The 19,999-nt window shown below is 49.5% G+C and overlaps 1 long non-coding RNA gene across 1 annotated transcript; it reads right to left on the bottom strand.

The window, feature by feature from the left end:
• Positions 1 to 9,247: 9,247 nt before the first annotated feature.
• Positions 9,248 to 12,573, bottom strand: LOC116276972 (uncharacterized). Its single transcript, XR_004186475.2, has 2 exons — positions 12,031 to 12,573; positions 9,248 to 9,491 (listed from the first exon to the last, which is right to left on the bottom strand). It is a non-coding gene; the product is annotated as an uncharacterized lncRNA (long non-coding RNA).
• Positions 12,574 to 19,999: the final 7,426 nt, after the last annotated feature.

Raw genomic sequence — 19,999 nt, 5'->3', positions numbered from 1 at the left:
TGCTCACAGCTCCCCTGGGGAGGAGGCAGGTGCTGTTATGTGCGGGTACTCAGAGAAGGAAATAAAAGCTTAAGTAATGCTGTAATGACAATTTATTGAGCTCTTAATTATTTAGGCAACAGTTTGTTTAATTCCAATAACTGGGGAATGAGGGATTCCCTCCCCCCCCCCTTTACAGATCAGCTAAAAGGAAAAAAACTGACTTGTTCAAGGTGGCTGGTCTCAGCCTGGGTCTCAGCCCCCATGCGCTGGAGTTCTTTCCATTTTCTCGGTGTCACCTCTCCCTCCCCTTAGGCAACAAATGTGACTCACGGTCTTAACTCAGTCCACATCCAGATTCCAGCCCCATGAGTAACTCACCCTGCTGGTAGCTTTTGCAATGAGAACCTACCTGAACAAACTCTGCTGCTCTGCTGGAAGGCAGCTCCACGGGGCAGGGTTTTCTCTTTCTCTGATTTACTCACTGTGCGCTCTCTCCAGTGCCTAGGAGAGTGAGTCTGCATTTCTTGGAGCTCAATATACTTGTGTTAAATAAATGAAATCTCTCCACTGAAGAGGTCAGACCGTCCCCAACAGGCAAGCCTCAAGATGATGGGGAGAGGGGGAGGGGGAATCGAAGGGTGGGCGTGGGGTTGCTTCTGCCCCTAAACCTGTCCAGGAAGAAAAGACGCCTCGTAGGGGTCCGTTAGCTGCCCGTCTTCATGCCTCACACCCTGTCCGGGTCGGAAAGCTCTTCCTCAAATCTAGTTTGATCTTACTCTCACCTTCCCTACTTCCCACAGGGGCAAGAAGTGAGGTTCGCACCCTCCTGGCTCCTCCTGGCTGCTTGCAGAATTTCATGCCCCCACGCCTCTGCCACCCCTGCACAAACATCCTTGAAGAATCCGGGCGATCAGCTTTAGCCCCCGCCCCCTCTTACCTTGGTGGTCTGGCCTCCTGGCCACTCCCCCGCCTTCCCTGGAGGCTCGGCCTCTGGCTTACATCTTGCCCTCCCCTCGACTCCTCTCACTCTGCCAGGCAGCCTCACCCTCCATGCGGGAGACCATCATCACCATGGCCTCTGATCCTGGTCCTCTTCCTCCCCGACGACCACTTCCTCCACCTCAGCCTTCCACTCCCGGGCCACACCCTGGCTCTTATCATTGACCCACATCCCCAGTCACTAGTTCCATCATCCTGCATCTGGCACCTGTGCACAAGGACCACTTCTGAACCAAGGCTTCGGTGTCGCAGAGACCTCCACCAATCACCCCTCCTTGGGCTTTTCTTCTCTCTCCCCTCAGCAGAGAGTCACTGGATCCTCATTAAACTCACTCCCTTGAAAAGTCCTCCGTCCCTTTCCCTCTCTTCCCTCTCCCATCACACTGTCCTAACAAAACCTCAGCCCTGGGTGGACTGCTCCAGCTGCACCCATGGATCCAAGTGTGGCTGGAGAGAACACAACATCCAGGCAGCTATGGGCACTGTGGCTCCTGCTCACCACCCTCCAGGAGCCCCAAGAGCATCCCACAGTCCTGAGATGTTTTGAAAACACCCTCTCCCATTCTTGCTCCTGGAAGCTGCTCCTGGACCCCTGCCCCACCCCTGGAAATCCACCTGACAGCTGTCTTCTCACTTCACCAGAATGCGGAACCATCAGGCAAGAGATTTCTCACCTTCCTGTGACCAAAGTCATGCACCTATACCAGACCCCATCTCATTTTCTCTCCCGATACCCCGGAGGAAAAGTCCCTCCTCCCCAGAACCGGCGTTCTGCAGGTGCCCCAGTTTCCCCCTCCTCCCTTTCTCCTCATTCATCCTCACTCTGCCATCTGCATTCTCACTCTCTCCTGGCCACATCCTTCCTGTCAGCATCAAAGCACGGTCTTGTACCAAATACATTTTAAAAGCCAAAATATCCGCCAAAACCGCTCTTTCCCCACATCCCTCTCACTCAAGACTTTCCCATCATTCCTGCCATCCTGCAGAGCCCAGTTCAGAGCTGTCTGCTCACGCTGTCTGCACTCCCTCACCTCCGTCTTTCTTTTGCCCACCTCTGCCCCACCTCTCAGCTGGCACTGCTCTGTCATCAGCTCCACGCTGCTTAGCCCGGTGGGTGCCGTGGACCCTTCATGGCGTGGTCCGTGGCTCCCTCTCTCTTGGGCCCTGGCGCCATGCTTCCTGCTTCTCCACCCATGCCTCTGTCTCCTCTTCATTTCCACCTCCTCCACTAAACATCAAGGTCTGGTTTCAAGCCCCCATCTTCCCTGTTACTCTCTGCCTTGCCTCATGACCTTCCACTCCGTCTACATCACGGCGACCCCTAAAGTACCTCCTGCCCAGTGGACTCACGCCTGACACCCACTTGACATCGCCATTTGTGTGCCTCCGAGGACTTTAAAAAGCAACACGACACTGCCCACTGCTCTCCATCAGCCGGTCTACCACCGGACAGGCCCCCACCTCTGGCCTGGACCACGTAATGTCCTTGCACTTCAGACTGCTCCTTAATCTCTTCTCCAACCCAGCCAGAATGATTTTGTGTCTTTTGAAATCTGTCTCAAACTCATGTATTACTATTTCCAAAACATGAACTGAAAAGCAAAGGAGAACAGTTGAAAGCAAGGTCTTGAAGAGATATTTGTACACCCACGTTCACAGCAGCGTTATTCACAACAGCAAAGAGATGGAAGCAACCCAAGTGTCCACAGACAGATGACTATGGGAGAAACTGAAGTGGTCTCCATACACAGTGGGGTGTTATTCAGCCTTAAAAACGGAAGGAAATTCTGATTCATGCTACACCATACATGAACCCTGAGGATGTTACGTTAAGTTAAATCAGCCAGTCACACACATATAAAGTCACACAGTTATGACTCCACTTCCGTGAGGTCCCTAGAGTTGTCGAATCCATGGAGACACACGAGGTGGGACGGTGGTTGCAGGGGGCTGCAGTGGGGGGAGAGGTTGTTTATTGATAGGTGTACAGCTTTAGTTTTACAAACTGAAAAGAGTTCTGGGAACTGATTGTGCATCGATGTGAATGTACTTAACACTGTTGAAGTGTAAACCTTAAAAAATGGTTAAGTTGGTAAGTTTGGTGTTAAGTGGGTTTTTTAGAATCAAAAATAGGGAGGAGGGTATGGCTAAAATGGTAGAGCACATGCTTAGCATGCACGAGGTCCTGGGTTCAATCCCCAGTACCTCCATTAAAAAAAAAAAATTGAATAAACCTAAGTACCTCCCCTGCGGAAAAAAAAAAAAAGAATGCCTGGGGAAAACCTAAATGAACCCACCGGGTCCAAGGCTGGCGTCCCTGGCTCCACAGCGCCCTCTGGCGGTGAGATATCACCGTCTCCTGGGATTCCCAGCCCCGGGGGAGAAATGCGGGAGGCCGTCCCCCGGAGTCTCCCCTCAGCACTTCCGGTGGCTTCTGTTCACCCGTCTCCTGCTTTTCAGTCATCTTCCCCGCAGTCCAAGCTTAGGAATTTAAGGTCTCTTGGAGCACTGAAATGTTTCCAAGGAAAGCTGATCACGGGGCCCTCAGGCCGACTGGTAGTTCCAGGGGAGGAAATGATGAGCAATTTCGTCTCCCGCTTTTCACAAATCTGAAATGTGGCATTGATTAAGGCTGTCACGGCGCCTCGTTATGTTAATAATCATCACAGTCCTAGAGATTCCAGATTCTTAAAGATCTTTTAAAATGGGCTTTATATGTGCATACTGTTATGCTATGTTAAACCCCACGTTAGAAAAATTCATTAATGGCTCAAAGTGCTGCCTTGGCTTGTAAAAGCAGCCAAGGTCGTAACAGGGACAGGACAACTCAGAATAGTGTCATTATAAACAGTGAACAAGGTTCCAGTGGGGATGTAATATGTCTAAAGGTGCCGGGACGAAGGAAAATGTAAGAGTGATTATTTTTGCATATTAAGAAAAAAAGAAACCACAAAAAGGAACTACCACAAACATTTCCTAGAAACTGGCCCCCAATGCATGGTTGGCTCTAAAACGTCAAATCAAGGCTCAAAGTCATCAACACTTGTGTATCCGTCACAGTCAGAGCTTACTGATGGGTTTTTTTTTTCTCAGAATAAGCGCACTATAGCACTCCCTAGAAAAAAATAATTTTGTGATAGAGACAGAGAATACAGCACATCACCCCAAGTTGCCCTCAGTCCTCAGAGCAAACACGTGTACAAGACACACAACAGAAAAGGCAGGCAAACCAGTTGCGAGATTAGCGCCATAAATACTTAGAGAGAAAGCAGCCTTGCTGAATGCTGCTGGATGCTGGAGAACAGCCAGGTGCACGCCCATCACCGTCAGGCAGGCCTGCGAGTGTGCAGTCCGCTTCCTGGCCGTCGGAAACCCTGATACTCAGGTTGTGAAATAGCTTTTAGGAGGGGAAAAACACACATGACGGCAAAGTAGTCAATGACGTTTTGTTCTGCTTATCTCTAAAATCCTCTACTGCAGGAGGAAGATACTTTGTCTTACTAGAGATCATTTGGTAAATGAAAAAGCCACACTGGAATCAGGACAGCCAAGGCACTGGCTTTGGGAGCAAGAAGGCAGGGGGCGGAATTCTAATAAAGGAGGTTGTCTCTGTGTCTCTGTGCTGCAGGTTTTCCCTCTGAAAATCAGAAACGATGATGACAGCGTTAATAGTAATGCCTGTTTCATACAGTTGTGGTCAAGATTAGTGAAGCCCTGCATAGAAAATTCTAGGGCGATGCCTGGCACAGAGACAGTACTTGATGAAGGTTAGTTATCCCAAATGAACTTACTGACAAAACGGACTCACAGACAGAGAGAACAAACTTACAGTTACCAGGGAGGGAAGGGGGTAGGGAGGGATAAATTGAGAGTTTGAAATTTGCAGATACTACTATATATAAAATAGATAAACAAGTTTCTACTGTGTAGCACTATACAGGGAACTGTATTCACTATCTTGTAGTAACCTATAATGAAAAAGAATCTGAAAAGGAATACATGTGTGTGTTTGTATGACCGAAACATCATGCTGTACACCAGAAATTGACACAACATTGTAAACTGATTATGCTTCAATAAAAAAAAATGAAGAGAAAAAAAGTATAGAAAGAAAAAAATAAAAGAAACTAAAGGTTCGTTATTACTGTTACCATCACATGAATGCCAGTTCATACACTTTAATTCACAGGGATCCACTGACAGTCAGTCCTCATTATGCCTCCTGAACCCAATTCAGTGTTAAAGGAAATAGAAAACATTTTCACCATGAGTCAAAGTGCAGTCACCAAGGATACATTCTTTTCAACCCGATCATGCAGAAATAGGTGACAATACAAGCAACTGCTTCCTCCTTTCAACCCCTGGGAAGCACGCTCATGCTGGAGGGCAAGGGTGTTCCCATGAATTGGGTTTTGTTTTAGCATTTTTAAACTGAGATATAATTTACGTAACATCAAACGTACCATTTTAATTTGGGGGGAGGGAAGGTAATTAAGTTTATTAATTTATTTTTAATTTTTTTTAGGATTGAACCCAGGACCTTGTGCATGCTAAGCACACGCTCTACCACTGAGCTACACCCTCCTCACAAATGCACCATTTTAAAGTGTACACTTTAGTGGTATTTTGTATATTCATTATGTTGTGCAACTGTCAACCACTATCTAATTCCAGAACATTCCTATCACCCCCAGAAGAAATGCCACACCTAGTAGCCGTTAGTACAAATCCCCTTCCTCCCCGAGCCCCAACTGGTATCCACTTTCTGTCTGTCTGGATTTGCCTATCCTGGACGTTTCATATAAATGACATCGTATAGTGTGTGGTCTTCCGTGTCTGGCTTCTTTCATTCACCACCATTTTCCAAGGTTCAACCGTTTTGTAGCTCAAAACAGCACTTTACACCTCTTTATGGTGGAATCACATTCCACCGTACAGAGAGACCACATTTTGTTTATCTGTTCGTCAGTGGATAGACATTGGGCTGTTTGTACTTTTTGGCTGTTTCGATGATGCTGTTCGGAACCTTCATGCACGAGCTTCTGTGTGAACACGTTTTCAGTTCTCTCAGGTGTATACCTAGGAGTGAAGCTGCTGAGTCATGTGGAAATTCTGTACATTTAAACCTTGAGAACCTGCCAGAATGCCTTCAGCAAATAAGAGAGTTTTACTGCTTCCTCTTCATTAGCGAGTTTTTTGAAACGTGAGACGACACTTGTGACTGAGAATGCCAAGAAAGAGCATTTCTCCAATGGCAAACGGTTTGCTCAGGTAACACACCTTAGTGACATGTCAGGACCTGTCACCCAGGACCAAAATGTCACAGTTGTAATGTTGGGTATAAAACACCAGGATTTCTTAAAGCTGGAACTCTGGCACAGTTGCATCATCAAAGTTTTATTATTTCCAGACACTATTTCTTGGAAAAAAGAAATTTTAAAGAACATATAATTGGGCGTATTTTCAAAGCAGTTTGATAAAACAGCAAACTTTGTTATGTGTATTTCACACGCACTTGCACACACACATCTTGTAATTGTACATCAGAACAAGAAGTACTTTCCAAAGCTGAACCAGGCCAAGGATTGGATGAGAAATCCGATTGTCTCCACCTCCCAGGTGAAAACAGCCCTCGTTCCAACCTGCAGACTTCAATCCTGTCCTTTCAGCAAACCGTCTTCACCCGAGCATGCTCCGCGCACGTCTGAGTGTTAAGTTTCATCAGCTCATCCAGGATTGTCTCATGAAGCACTTGATGTCATCCCTTAAGCTGTCCTAATTTAGTGGACTCGTTAGGGAAAGAAAAACCTGGTGGGAGGTGCCAAGATGGCAAAGAAGACACAGTTCGCTCGCTCCCCCAAATACACCAAGAATTACATTTACAAACCACTGAACCACACAGAACACCTACTGAAATCTGGCAGAGTGTCCTTGCTTCAAAACACCACAGGATTCTCACAAAATCCGATAAACAAGTTCATGCTGTGCAGCACAGGGAACTATACTCTGTATCTTGTAGTAACTTATGATGAAAAAGAATATGAAAATTAATATATATGTGTTATGCATGACCAAAGCATTATGCTGTGCACCAGACATTGACACATTGTAAAATGACTCTACTTTAATAAAAATATATACAAAAAGCAAAAAACTGTAAAAACAAGAACCTAACTGGATATGGAACCTGAGCTATGACTCAAACAATCTAACATCAAGCTGAATATAAATATTTTACTAAAGATTACACACATATCTTTCTCATCAATTTGTTCCTTTTAAAATGTTTTATTACATTATTTTAAAATTTGTGATCATTTAAAAAATTTATCGAGCGTTTTGGTACTTTGTGTATTCGGGACACACACTAAAATGGTCTGGAGATGCCAAAGTTTGAAAAAAACTGGTTTAATGGAAAAAGCAGTGGCCTGTGAGCCAGGAAGCCTAGAGTGTAGTCTTGGTTTTGACCTTGGCTGTGTTAGTCAAATTATAAAAGCCTTGGTCTCCCCATTCTAGCAGAGACTGGCATTTCCCATTCCAGCTTCCTCACAGGACTTCTCTGAAAAGCAAATGAGAAAATGGATGCGCAGGTGCTTTGCATCCTGCAAGACTTTGTGCAAATGTGTGAGACGAGGGACAATCTTTTAAAAAGCCATCTGCCCCTTTGGCTTCCTTTGATTCCTTTGTGTACCAGTTGTCATCAGCCTGTGCCCCTCACTCCCTGACTTTGGGTTTATAATCTGGCTCATCACCCCCACCACTATTTGGGGACCAAACCCTGTTTGTCCTGGTGAAGAAAGTGGCTGGGTCTCCTGGATCTTGCTCTGAATCCTCTGTGCCCCAAGACTCTCTCTCTCTCGCTCCGTCTCCTGGGCTTTCCCCATAATTATTTGGAGAGAAGGGGCTTCTGAACAGCTCGGGGTGGCCCTGTTCTCTCTCACACACTGTGTATCTCCCCCACTCAGGCCGACTGCAGAGATGGGTCCCTCAGCCCCACTCAGCTCCCTGCCCTGGCCTCTCCGCATCCCCTCCCAAGGAAACCCACCCCCGAGACTGCCCTGGCAAAGGCCTCTGCTGTAGCCTGGGAAACTCTGCTGAGTTCTGAACCAGAAAAGGAAGAGGCCAGCCCCGCCCTGCGGACCCCACCCTGCAGGAATGGATTTATGCTTCATTGTTGGTGGCAACCATAGAAACCACAGGTGCGTGTGAGTCAGAAGGTGGTAAACAAGAACCATCACTAACAGAGGTTGCCTGGGACAACCCTGGGAGGGCAGAGCCCTGGATTTCTTGGTTGGCTTCTGAGAACCTCCAAGAACAGCAGACAATGACACCGGGCAAAGCCAACGAGCACAGATGTGTCACCGGCCGATCTTCTGGAGGCCTTCTCCCGACCCACAAGACCGCCTTGAACCTGAGCTTCCCATTCCTCAGACTCACCACGCTGTCCCTCACTCCTGACTTCCCTACCTGAGCTTCCTCCTCTGTCATTCTCTTCCCTCTGCTTTTTCCTCAGAAAACACCGATGCAGCCTTTAGATCATAGGCCGTTTAAATGCCGGGGCCTTCTCTGACCCCTGGAAGTGTCAGAAACCCCATAAAGGGTGGAACCTTATTTCTCTCTCCCATCAGTAAAGTCAGGGCGCTCTCCACGGGGTCCTCAGAGCCCAGGTTTCTTCCAGCTCTGCCAGCCTGAGGGTCCCGGAGGGCAGCACCCGCACTGCAGACAGCAGGAGGGAGACGGGAGCAAGAAAAATAGGGGCCAGGGGCTCGTGCTGGCTGCTGTGGAACGGAGGTCATTAACTCTGCAAGGAGTACTCGGCACGCAGGTGGGAAGCGATCAGTCGCCACCAACTCACATTCTCTACCACCTCCTTCCTCAGATATTCCTGCCTGCGCTCAAGGCATCCGCTGCTTCTCTCGTCTCACCTGCCCGTGGACCGTGCTGCCACCTCTAAAGGAAAGGGAGGCCTCACAGCAACCGTGTGCAGGGATGCTGGGGCCGCCCCCACCCCCCGCTAAGGGCAGGCTGCGCTGTCCACCCCCAACGCCAGCTGCTCTAAATTATCACCTCGGCCGGCGATCTAAGTATCAGTGACCTTTGCTGCACACCAGAAGCTACACAATATTGTAAATCAACTATACTTCAATAAAAAAAAAATGTCAGTGATAACATATTCCTCCTGGAAAAAAAACACTTCGTTGGTCTAAGTTTTAAAGCCAAACAAACATCGTGGTTTCTCCTGGCTTTCAATAATAGATATGCAAACTTCAAATTAGCATATTTTTATAACTTATCCTTTAAAAAACATTATATTCCACAGAGACTTTAACTGGGGAAACTCCAGTTATTCAGTGGGTCCCTGGCACCTGCTGCCTCCAGAGTGAGATTGTAAGGGCTTCCTCCTTTGGAATCATCCGAGCTCCCCTTGCTCTGGGTGGGCACCTGCATCCCGTGGAACAGATGTCTGCGTTCAAACAGTGGATGCAAAGGAAACCGTGACCACACCTTACCTGTAAAGACAAATGAAACAGAGTTACTTCCCTCTGTCAACTTGGACTTTTCATTTGTGTTTTGAAAGTTCAAACTGTGGAAAGGAGGACAAATTACAGGTTTGACTCATTTTGTTTAGGACAAGCATGAAATGTCATCATTTCTCTTCCTGATTATTGCTGAAAATAATTTTGTCTCATGGAGAGGGGAGGGGTTAAAAAACAATCCACACTGCGTCACACACTTCCCGGTGCGCCTCACCCCTCCTGGATTTTATTAAGATATACTGCTTGGTGTGTAAAAACTTTGTGGCCCCAAACAAAGAGACACCAAAATCTCAGCTTGGGTGAATCCTCTTTTAATCAAATCACCACAAGCCTGTGGTCGATTTTTGTGTCTTCTTTGTCATGTACATATTTTTGTTATGGGCACAATGTGAAATTAAACAGAAGACGCTTTGGCCTGTGTTGGGCTGTTTGGGATTCAGACGTAGCACGGGGGGGCAGCCGAGTGATGACGGTGTTAATTTCCATAGGCCCCAAACTGTCCAAGAATGCCTAGTTCCTGAGGGCAAACCCCTTGAGCATAAAGCAATGAAAGACTGAAGGTGATGGGACTTTGTACCACGCAGGTGACAAACTCAGGGCGGAGTGTCATGCCTTATCCATCTATCTTAAAAATATTCATGATTCTTAAAAAGTATCCCAGCAATCGAGGCAGCTCTGCTCCAAGGCACGCCCATGCCCTGGCTCAGTTCTCTGTAGAGCTTGGGAAACCCTCAGCCGTCCTGTCTGGGTCTGCCCTTCTTTGCGTATTTCGTGACTTCCAGGAGGAAGAAGTGAAAAGTTTCACATTTACTTTCAACCGATAAACATGGCATCTTTGAATAAAAGGAACTTATATCAGAGATACTTCAGTGTTTTATATTTTTGTAAACATTTAATGACTTGTAGAAAAAAATGTTTTCATTAACTTTTGTTCTCAAATGATTGGATAATAGAGTCTTTTTTTTTTTTTAATTTGGGTACAGGTCTCCTGCCTTCTGCCACTCATCAATCATTTCTCAGCTCATTTGTTTATTCCTACCATGTTCTTACTAGATTAACTTTAACAACGTTGTGATGTGATTCTCTGGTAAACGATGGATTTAACCACCATCATTAGTGCGGCTTCTGTAAGCCTGCAACTTCCTAGTATCATAATCTCTTCTCTTCTTGTGGTTAATTTGCTCAGAAGTCTAATTATTCTAACAATAAATAATTATACGTCCACTGGTGCATTTCATTTATGTCATAAACGAAACTGTGCTTACAACGTGTCAGGCATTCTCCGTGCTTTACAACATTAACTCATTTGGTCCTCATACAACTATATGAGACAGGTACTATTACTAGGAAGATTCTGAGACACAGAGAGGTTAAATAACTTGCCCAAGGCCACACAGCTAATGTGTCAGAACCAGGATTCAAATCAAGGCTGCCTGATGCTACTCTGGGACTAAACAGCTGTGCTGTGGCTGCCGCTCTGAAAACAATTTGGGGAAGTTGGGGAATCTCTGTCCGCCTCCCTGAGGAAGTACAATCCCAGTAAAATATTTCTTTTTAGGTTTAATATGAATTCAAAATATATTTGTTTTGATCCATTATATACTAGTAAGAATTCTAATCATATTTGGAGTGTAGGAGACAGCAAGTAGGGCAGAAGGTTAAGAATTAATGAATCCAGAAACGGGCCTACAAGAAGTCATCATATCATTTTGCAAGCTTTTTTTTTTAACAAACTTGGATTTTTGCAAAATAAAGACTGGAAAGTGAATAGCTTTAGTTTTAAATGTTAATATTGACAATACACTAAAAATTACATTTAAAACTCTAAAGAAAAAAAAATAGATCTAAAAAGTATGCAAGGATGAATACCGTTTTCCAAAATTCTTTTGGCAGCATAGCAGGCACGAAGTTTGAGGACAACGATCTGAGGGAACATTTTAGGAAGCTGTCTTGTGACTCTTTCACCCCACTGGCCAGAACTTGCCACATGGTCCCTTGCAGCCCCTCTCACAAGCGAGTCCCAGGAAATCAGACGTTAAGATGGCGGTATGAATGGAAGAGGGTTTTGGGAAGCACTCTTGGATTCAACCCCCCGTGGAAGAGAAACGGAGCAGAACTGGGCAGAGAGGAGAGGGGAGATGGTAGAGTCCCACCAAAGGCCTCAGCCAATCCCACAGGCAGCCTCGGAGCCAGGATGGCCTTGCAGGGCTGTCCCACACTGGGACAAGGAGGCCAGACCTCTTTGCACACACCAGCCAGCCACTGCCTGCAGGCCGCCCCAGGGAAGGGGCAGAACCTCGGGTGAGGCAGCATCTCGCTGGAGGGGAGACTCCGTTGCAAGCTCTCAACAATGTCCACTACACCCCCATTTTACAGACAAGGAAGTAGAGGCACAGGGAGATTAAAAAAGCTTGCCCAAGGTCACAGAGCTGATCACTGGTCGTATCAATTATCTATTGCCATGTTAGTGTTGCATCTTCCCAGAAAAATCATCCACAAAATGTCTACTCACCGGCTTACAATAATTACAATAATTACTGCAGGTCGGCTGGGTGGTTCTGCTGACTTGGGCCGGCTCATCTCGGCTGGGCTCAGTCATGTGTTTGTGGCCACGGGTCAGCTTTCCTTGCCTGGCCTAGGATGGCCTCACGTCCTCCACAGGCTATCCTGAGTCTGTCCTCAGGATGGTAGGAAGGTTCCAGAAGAGAATGAAAATGCACAAAGCCTTTGAGAACTAAGATGGTCACTGCTTCCACACTGTTGGCCAAAGCAAATCACCAGCTCACGCCCAGTGTCCGAAAGGGAAGATGCTCCCACATGGCGCAGATACATCGAGGCACGGAACCCGGGGATCAAGCACAATGATGGATGCAAGCCTCACTCTTAACCATTATTCCACAGCCTCCGCCCTGTCCAATCTTTAGTTAGTATCCATTTCAAGTTGTTGCTGAAACACGGCCTCCATACCTGGTTACCTGAATTGAGACTCAAGGGTAGAATTTTGGATGAAGTAGAAAAGACAGCTTTATTTCTTTGCCAGGCAAAGGAGGTCACAGTGGACTAATGCCTCTATGACTGTGAGCCTTCTGGGGAGAGAAGGCAGGGGGTTTTACAGTAAAATTTCAAGAGTTCAAGGCGAGGAGCTAGTTTCCATAGAGATCGCATGCAGGGCAACAATTGTTGCAAAGTTGTTCTTGTTTTTGCAAATACAGTGTCCCCTTCCCTCTGCTGAGTATGAAGTTCACTTCTGGCTTTGGGACTCTTCTAATATTCTTGTACCTAGAACAAAGGGTGCATTGGAAGGGGCTCCGTGGAAAAGAGCTCTAGAGAAAAACCTGTGCAGCTTAAATTCAGATTGATAAATGCTTTTAGCCTTTTAAGCAGGCTTCAGCCTGCAGCTTGAACAACAAGCTGATACAAGGAAACCACAAGGGGGCAAAAACAACTGCAGACATGCGCAGTTGTGGGGGGTGGTTATGAACAACAAGATGCACAAAACACCCAACTGCCATTTCTGAGATGTTGGGATCAAGAGGAGGGCACTGGGGACAAGAGCAGGGCACCGAGCATGGTCCCCGCACACAGCACCACGAGGGCGTTGGGCGGACCACCCAAGCCTCCCTCCTCTCCAGCCTAACCCTGGTCAGCAGGAGCATGAGAAAAACCCTTTAAACCGTTACAGTCATGCAGTTACAGACACCATCGCAGGTATCAGAAGGTCACTGGTGACAAGAGGGTGCTGCTCGGTGACAGAGTTCCATCAGTTTGGTGCATCCAGTAGTTGACGGGCACTGCAGAGGGATAAGGTCCTACTTTTAAGGAGCGTGCAGCTTAGTTAAGGAGCCACAACACCCATCATGGAAAGCCTGGTGACCATAAAGGCAGGACGTGTGGCAGGGGTGGAGAAAGCAACAGGAGTCAAAGGTGGGAAAGGGTACAAGGACCAGAGACGCCCGAGGGTCGGGCTGGGATTGATCTGGGTCTTGCTGAATGAGTCCGATGGTGAGAAAGGAGGGACGAATAACCCCACTTCTTCCCCCCTCGCCCAGGTACTGAGGGAAGGGAGGGAAAAGGGAGACGGTACAGGAGACCGATGAGGAAGGTAGTTCTCTAAACCCCCTCTCAGTTGTCCCCTCACCCCCTAGGGGTTCCCTCTCCCAGCGTTGGACATGCACTGAGTGCCCAGCATGCAAAGGACAAGTGTATTCAATTCTCATGTGAGTTTACTCCTCCTTTTGAGCATGGTGGCTTCCCCAACAAATCTTTGGTTTTACTGAGCAGAAGGGTGGACAGAGCTGCCGAGAAGAAGACAAGGGGTTGGGACTACAGGACAGACAATCAGGAAGAGGGCTTGGGAGGAGACAGAAGGAGGGGAGAGGCTGAGCTGATGCGATGAGGAGTGATATTCTGGGGATGGGGTGATGCGCAAAGATGCTTTTTTAAGGAAACGTTGCTGTGTGGTCTTGGTGTGCTCCAAGACATGTCCCTGAGCAAAGGCCAGCATCACTTCTCAAGGCTTTAGGAGTCAGATTTCTGTTTCTCTGAATGCTGAGATGACCTTTAGGGTGGCACCAAGGCAGTCGGTTTCCTCTGGTTTCCTTGCCCTGTGGCAGCCTTGCCCACCGTAACCCACTTATTTTCTACAGGATAACAGTGAAAGGGGCGGGCTTTGGGGTGAGACAAATCTGAGTTCAAATCCTAGCTTTTCCTCTTGCTAACTTCATCCTAATGATCGCAGTAGGTAACCTCTCTGAGGCTGTTTCCTCACCTGTTGCAGGAGGATAATATCTCACTCAGGAGGGTTTTTGTGAGAATTTAATGAAATTACACGTGTCAAGTGCTAAACTATGCCCACCCAGAGTAATTGCTTGATTAAAAACGTAGCTGTTATTATTATAATGATCCTAAAATGTAGTAGTCATTTTACATACAAGGATGGAGACTTGGAGAAGTTGGGTCCGCCAGCCCCAAAAGCCTTTGTAAAGGGCCTGCCTTTGAACAAAGACTCTGACAAGAAACGAGGACAGTCAGGAACACACAAAGCCGTGACTAAAGGCCACCTAGGCAGCTGGCAAAGATCAGCGTAGAATCACACCAGAGACAAGCGCACAATGGGAGTAAAATGGAAGCAAGGTCAGAGGAGGCGTCTGTCCCCAGCGCTCACAGAGGCCTCTTGTTGGAGGCTAGTGGTTGGACCAGATGTCCGCGCTAAAGCCTTGTGGGACGTGGGGACTGGATGCCAGTTACTTTACCCCTGAGACTCATCTGTCAAACAGGATAACACCAGCAGTCCTGCTGCACTGGGTTGAGGTGAGGAGAAAGTTAACTGGTCTACCCTGAGCTTCCAGCACGGTACAGGGCACCCGGGATGGAACAGAAAATTTGGTGCTGTTCATGGGAACCCAATCTGAGAACCACGGTCTCTGAAGAATGGGGAGAGGGCCCGGAGCTTCTGGACGCTGCTAAAATGACCAGAATTACGGTTCAATTATCCAATTATCCGTAATACAGAGAAGGATAGTCCCCAGAGCATGAGGAAATTAAGCTTGAGTTGGAGGTATTTGGGTCAAGGATGAGAAAGAACTTCCTGAAAGTCAGGGTTGTCAAATTAAATTAGAAATACTGATTCAGGACAGTTGAGCTAGCATCTACTTTAGGAGTGAAATGTTTGACCCCTCCTCCTGGGCTGGGCAGGACGTGTCACAGTGAGATGGGCTGAGACAGCCAGTCTGGGTAAATGAGCCTGGAAATATATGTGTCACGAGTGAGCAAGGGCTGGCCATTAACCTGGACCCAGTGACAAGGGTCACAGAGCTCGCAGAAGCTGACATGGGTTGGGGGTGGACAGGGCTGTTCTGGCTTCGAACGAGGATTGACCCAAAGCATTAAACTTAATTGCGTGGGCTTTTGAGTCCCCCTGGGCTGAAGAGGTGGAGACCCAGAGTCAACACAGATCTGGGGGAGCAAATCAGATGGCCGCTTGGAGGAAGGGGCTTGAAGGCAGTGGCCAGCTTTCACTGACCAGAGCCCCTGGAACAAAGGCACGGACCGGGGAGCAGCCTTGCTGGAGGGTGTCTGGCAGAAGCCAGGCATCTGCTAAGGACACGAGGCAGAGTCTCTGCAAGGGCAGGAGTGTCTCAGTGAGAAAACACTTGGCTCCCGTTCAACTGGGAAAGGCCAGATCTTGGGGGCCTGTCCACCCCTGGCCCCCAAAACCAAGTCTAACTGCACTTCCAGAGACGGCCACTAGGGGAAATCACAGCACACAGGAGCAAACCGGCAAAAGTAAAGCCAGGAACTGAACCCCCTCCAGAGATCGTTCACTTTTGCTACATTCTCATTCCTGAGGCCTGAGCTGCCTGGGAGGAGAAGGCAGTGGGAGCGTTCCCACAGGTGGGGGATTCAATGTCACTGCCTCGGCCTCACCTGCTAAGGAACCTGCCTGAGCCACGAGGCCATACTGGTCTGGCTGGGATGCCACGGCCCCTCTGGGGACCGATTTGTGTCAAGAGCAGGAGGGGCCCAGACAGAGCACAGACCTGGAGACTCACACCTCTGACTCCCAGGTCTGCTCGGGAGATCCTAAGAAGGTACATCCCCCTTTGGAGCCCCCAGACCCTCTTCTCCTCAATTCCCCCATCAACTTCCACCAGAGGCAAAGGCCCCACACTCTGCCAGTGCCCCAGTCCTGGCCTAATGCAAGAAAAGCATCTGATAGACTAACTTAAGACAGAGGGAGCCCTTTGTCCCCACCAAGGTAGGCACTGCTAAGCCATCTTCATTCTCCTTCTCTGGAGCTTCATCACCCTGGAATCCTTCTGGACATAATATTCGGGGGGAGCCAGGGCTCATCCTTCAGAACTGACATGCAGGTGAACCTGATGTGGCCTGATTGTCCTACGGGGCCAGGCACCTTCAGGAGGGGCATCACCGAGGAAGTGCTGAAGCAACAGTAATGAACCAGGAATGCCCACTGAAGTTAGGGAAGAATTCCAGGCATTTGAAAAACAAAGGCAGTTCCTCTGGGCAGGGGTAGGGAGATGGCAGAGTAGGTGGGCCCTCTAGCAAGTCAATGCCATTCAGCTTCACAGATGCAGGTACCAGGCCTTCGCCAGCCCCTGTGCTAGGGGACCCGCCCTCAAGGAGCTGGGAGTCTCCTGAGGGCTGAGGGACGTGGGCATGTGGGCAAACAGCCGCGGTATTAGGCAGAATGAGAGTGGTGCCTTTCCCAGAAACACAGTGGCTAGGACACTGAAAGCAGGCTGGAAAGAGATCACTCTGGCTAGAGGGTTGTTAGGGAAGGTTTCCTGAAGGAAGCAGAACCTGGAAGGAGGCAGAAGTGGAGATGGGAGGACAAGGGGTCAGGAGTGTTACACGAGTGGTGGGGGGCAGTAAAGTGAGGGGGGCTGGTGGGGGGAGTGCTTGAACAAAGGCATAGAATCATGGCAGATTCAGAGAATGGGGACCCGTCCAGGGATGGAGCAGGGGAGCAACAGGTGAAAGGTGAGAGGTGTAATTGGGGCCATTTGGCCACACCATTGAGGTTCTCGAATGTCAGGAAGAGGTTTGTCCTCCAAAGCCACCCTACAGAAACTGGCTGCTGGGAGGGTGGGATGTCCCCCAGAAGCCATCAGGCAGACTCTCAGGAGGGCTCTGGGGAGTCTGCTCTTCCCTCTTCTTTCTTTTTAAACACATCTCTGTGTCTTTGCTCATGCTGTTCCCTCCTCCAGAAATGCCCTTCCCTCCTTCTCTGCTCAGCAACCTCCTATTCATCCTTAAAGTCCCAACACAAAGCTCACCTCCTCTATGAAGCCTTCCCTGGCTCCCTTATGTAGCTACTAGCCCCTCCCATGTGCTCCCACAGCTCTTGGCTCATTCCTTATATATGTAAGTTATACATCGGTGTTCTGTTCCCCGTTAGTCTGTCTGTCTCCCCATTAATCTGTAATCTCCTGGAAGTCGGGGGCTATCGCTACACTAGGAATTGTATGATTCTTATACTGTTCCTCATACGAGGAACCCTTATTCTATATACTCCTAGCACCTTGCACAGATGAACAATGCCAGGAAGTGGGAAAAGGAGGGACGGCATCCATCCTGGTCTAAGGCACTGTCAGCTGTGCCCCGTGGCCTGGCCTCCTGCTTTTATCTGCCTCACGTGACCTTGTGCCTCCCAGCTGGAGCACTAAGCTCCCCCGCCCGTCCCTCCCAGCTCCGGAGCGAGCAGGACACACCTCCTATCAGCTGTCTCGTGGCCAGTGCCTGCCAGCACCTCATTAAACCAGATGGCCCCAGCCCTGCCCCGAGAAGTGTGGGCTGGGCAGAGTTCAGGGATCAAGGGAGTCTCCCTGATCTCCCTGCCTGTGAGGAAGGGGAGAAGGGATTTGGGGCCCCTGTACCAGCCCCAGAAGTCACCCTCATGCTCTATGAGACAGAGGTCTTTGACCCTCAGACTCCAATCTGGGACCGACAGACATCTCAACAGCGGTGGGATCCAGCTGGGGGCCTGAAGAGGGCCGTCTCCACTGGGGCAGAAGCTGAGGCATGGAGGAGGGGCAGGACTCAGGCTAGAGACGTGGGGGGTGGCTGGGGCCAGCTAGGAAGAAAGGCACCAATCCAGGTGCCCCTTGTGGGTCAACAGCCGAGGCCAAAATGCCAACCTCCCAATTCTGCAGGCTTCACTCAGCACCCTGTCGCAGGCAGGGATCTTCTCTCCACAGCACAGAAGGGACAAGGGAGGTTGTGACAAGATCAGAAGAGAACAGAGCACAAGAGCCCTGCCTCCTGGCCCATGCACTCTGCCAGCCACTCCTCCAGCTTTTAGGCTCCAGCTTCCCTGGGAACCTCTCCCAGAGAGGTTGGAGGCAAGCCCCGGGGCAGTGGCAGGTGGAGATAGGATCTCAGCCTTGAGGGAAGTGAAAGGGTTAACTCTCCCATGTCCACTGGGCCAGTCTAGCCAGCCCTCCCCAGAGCCTATACGCCCAGGCTTGCCTCTGGGGTTCTCTCAACTTCAATTCCCCTGACTCCTTCCACTTCCTGCCGGGAGGCACTGGGAGGGGAGGCGGGGGCTCTTGGCACCAGCTGTCTCTGGGTGTCGTTTAATACCGCCGGTAATCACACCTTCTGCTTACGGGCTCCCTTTCCCTCATGATGACTCTCTCCCCTCACCACCCCCCATCCACACACACTAATGGGAAAAGGACTTCTCTCCACCACAGTTCCTGCCTCACCTGACTTCTCTCTCTAAAACCTGTCAACTGGGAGGCAGGAAGCAGGACGTTGGAAGCGCTGAATTGAAGATACAAGTAGCTCCCTGAACTAACGGAGCAATCGCGTAACAGCGAGCTCAGAAGAGAATATTGGAGGGCAAACGGGAGGAGGGCAGACAAAATTAGCAAGTATCAAAGGATAGATTCCTCTTCCAAACAAAACAATCATCAGAGTCAGAGGACCAGAACACTTCAGATTATGTGTGTGTTTAATAAGCCAAGCAGGAGAGGAGACTGGAGACCCTTGCCCCAGGTGATCTAGTAAGATGATGCTTTTGAAAGTGTTGGTACACTTCAGAGCTGTATCAATCACTGCATAGCCAGTTTGCAGGAGGAATACCACAGGACAGGGTGGAGGGCTGGATGCACTCAGACCTGCCCCTTACCACCTTTTCTGGGTCTTTGGCTTCATGCTTGTGAGATGACGATGACCACATGTCCATGGACACTTCTGATTCCTAATGTCCAGCCTTTCCGTCAGATGATGTGTCCCGTTCTGGCAATGTGAAAATGTGCCCTTTCTTGAATGGTGTGTGTTTTACCAGCGGCTGTAGGTGCTGGGATGCCCTGCTGAAGCTTGGAGCGTGCCTGTTCCCCAGTGAAGGATGACAGTGCCCCGCCCTGTACTTCTCCCTCCTCCTCCGTCTTAGGCAATGGGAGAAGTGTCAGGTCAGCTTCAGTGTGGCATCCAGAGCCATTCCTGGAGCAAAGGTGAAGTCCAACCTTCCACCAGATGGCTAGAGCCGGCAAGCAGAGATAAGGATCACACTTTGGACTCCACAGCCGGAGAGCCGGGGAAGTGCCCCCGGGTCCCTGGGCCCCAACGCCCCTTCTGCTGCAGGTACGGCTCTCTGCCTGGTTAAAGGAGGAAGATGAGGCCGAGGCCAGGGCAGGGGGCCTAGCTGACCACTCACTGCAGGCGGAAAGCGAGGTGGGCACCTGCGGCGGGTCACTCGGTCACCCCGCGGCGCCCATCCTCGCAGCTGCGGCGCCTGGCAGGGTCTGGCCAGGAGTGGGGTGCACGAGGGTGGCGGGCCGGGCCGGATGAGTGGCGAGTTCAAGGGCCAGGGGAAGGGGTGGGCCTGCAGAGTGAGCCCTCCTTGCCCCCGGTTGGTAGTGGCCGAGGCCCGACTAGAGCCGCTAGGTCCCCGGGGGCCCCACTGGCGCCCGCTGCGCCGCTGGGTCCGGTGCCCGCGGGAGGGGGAGGAGCCA

Source organism: Vicugna pacos, chromosome 34, assembly GCF_048564905.1.
Source record: "Vicugna pacos chromosome 34, VicPac4, whole genome shotgun sequence".
Classification (NCBI taxonomy): domain Eukaryota; kingdom Metazoa; phylum Chordata; class Mammalia; order Artiodactyla; family Camelidae; genus Vicugna; species Vicugna pacos.
The sequence above is the reverse complement of the archived record's forward strand: the minus strand, read 5'-3'. Positions and strand labels throughout refer to the sequence as shown.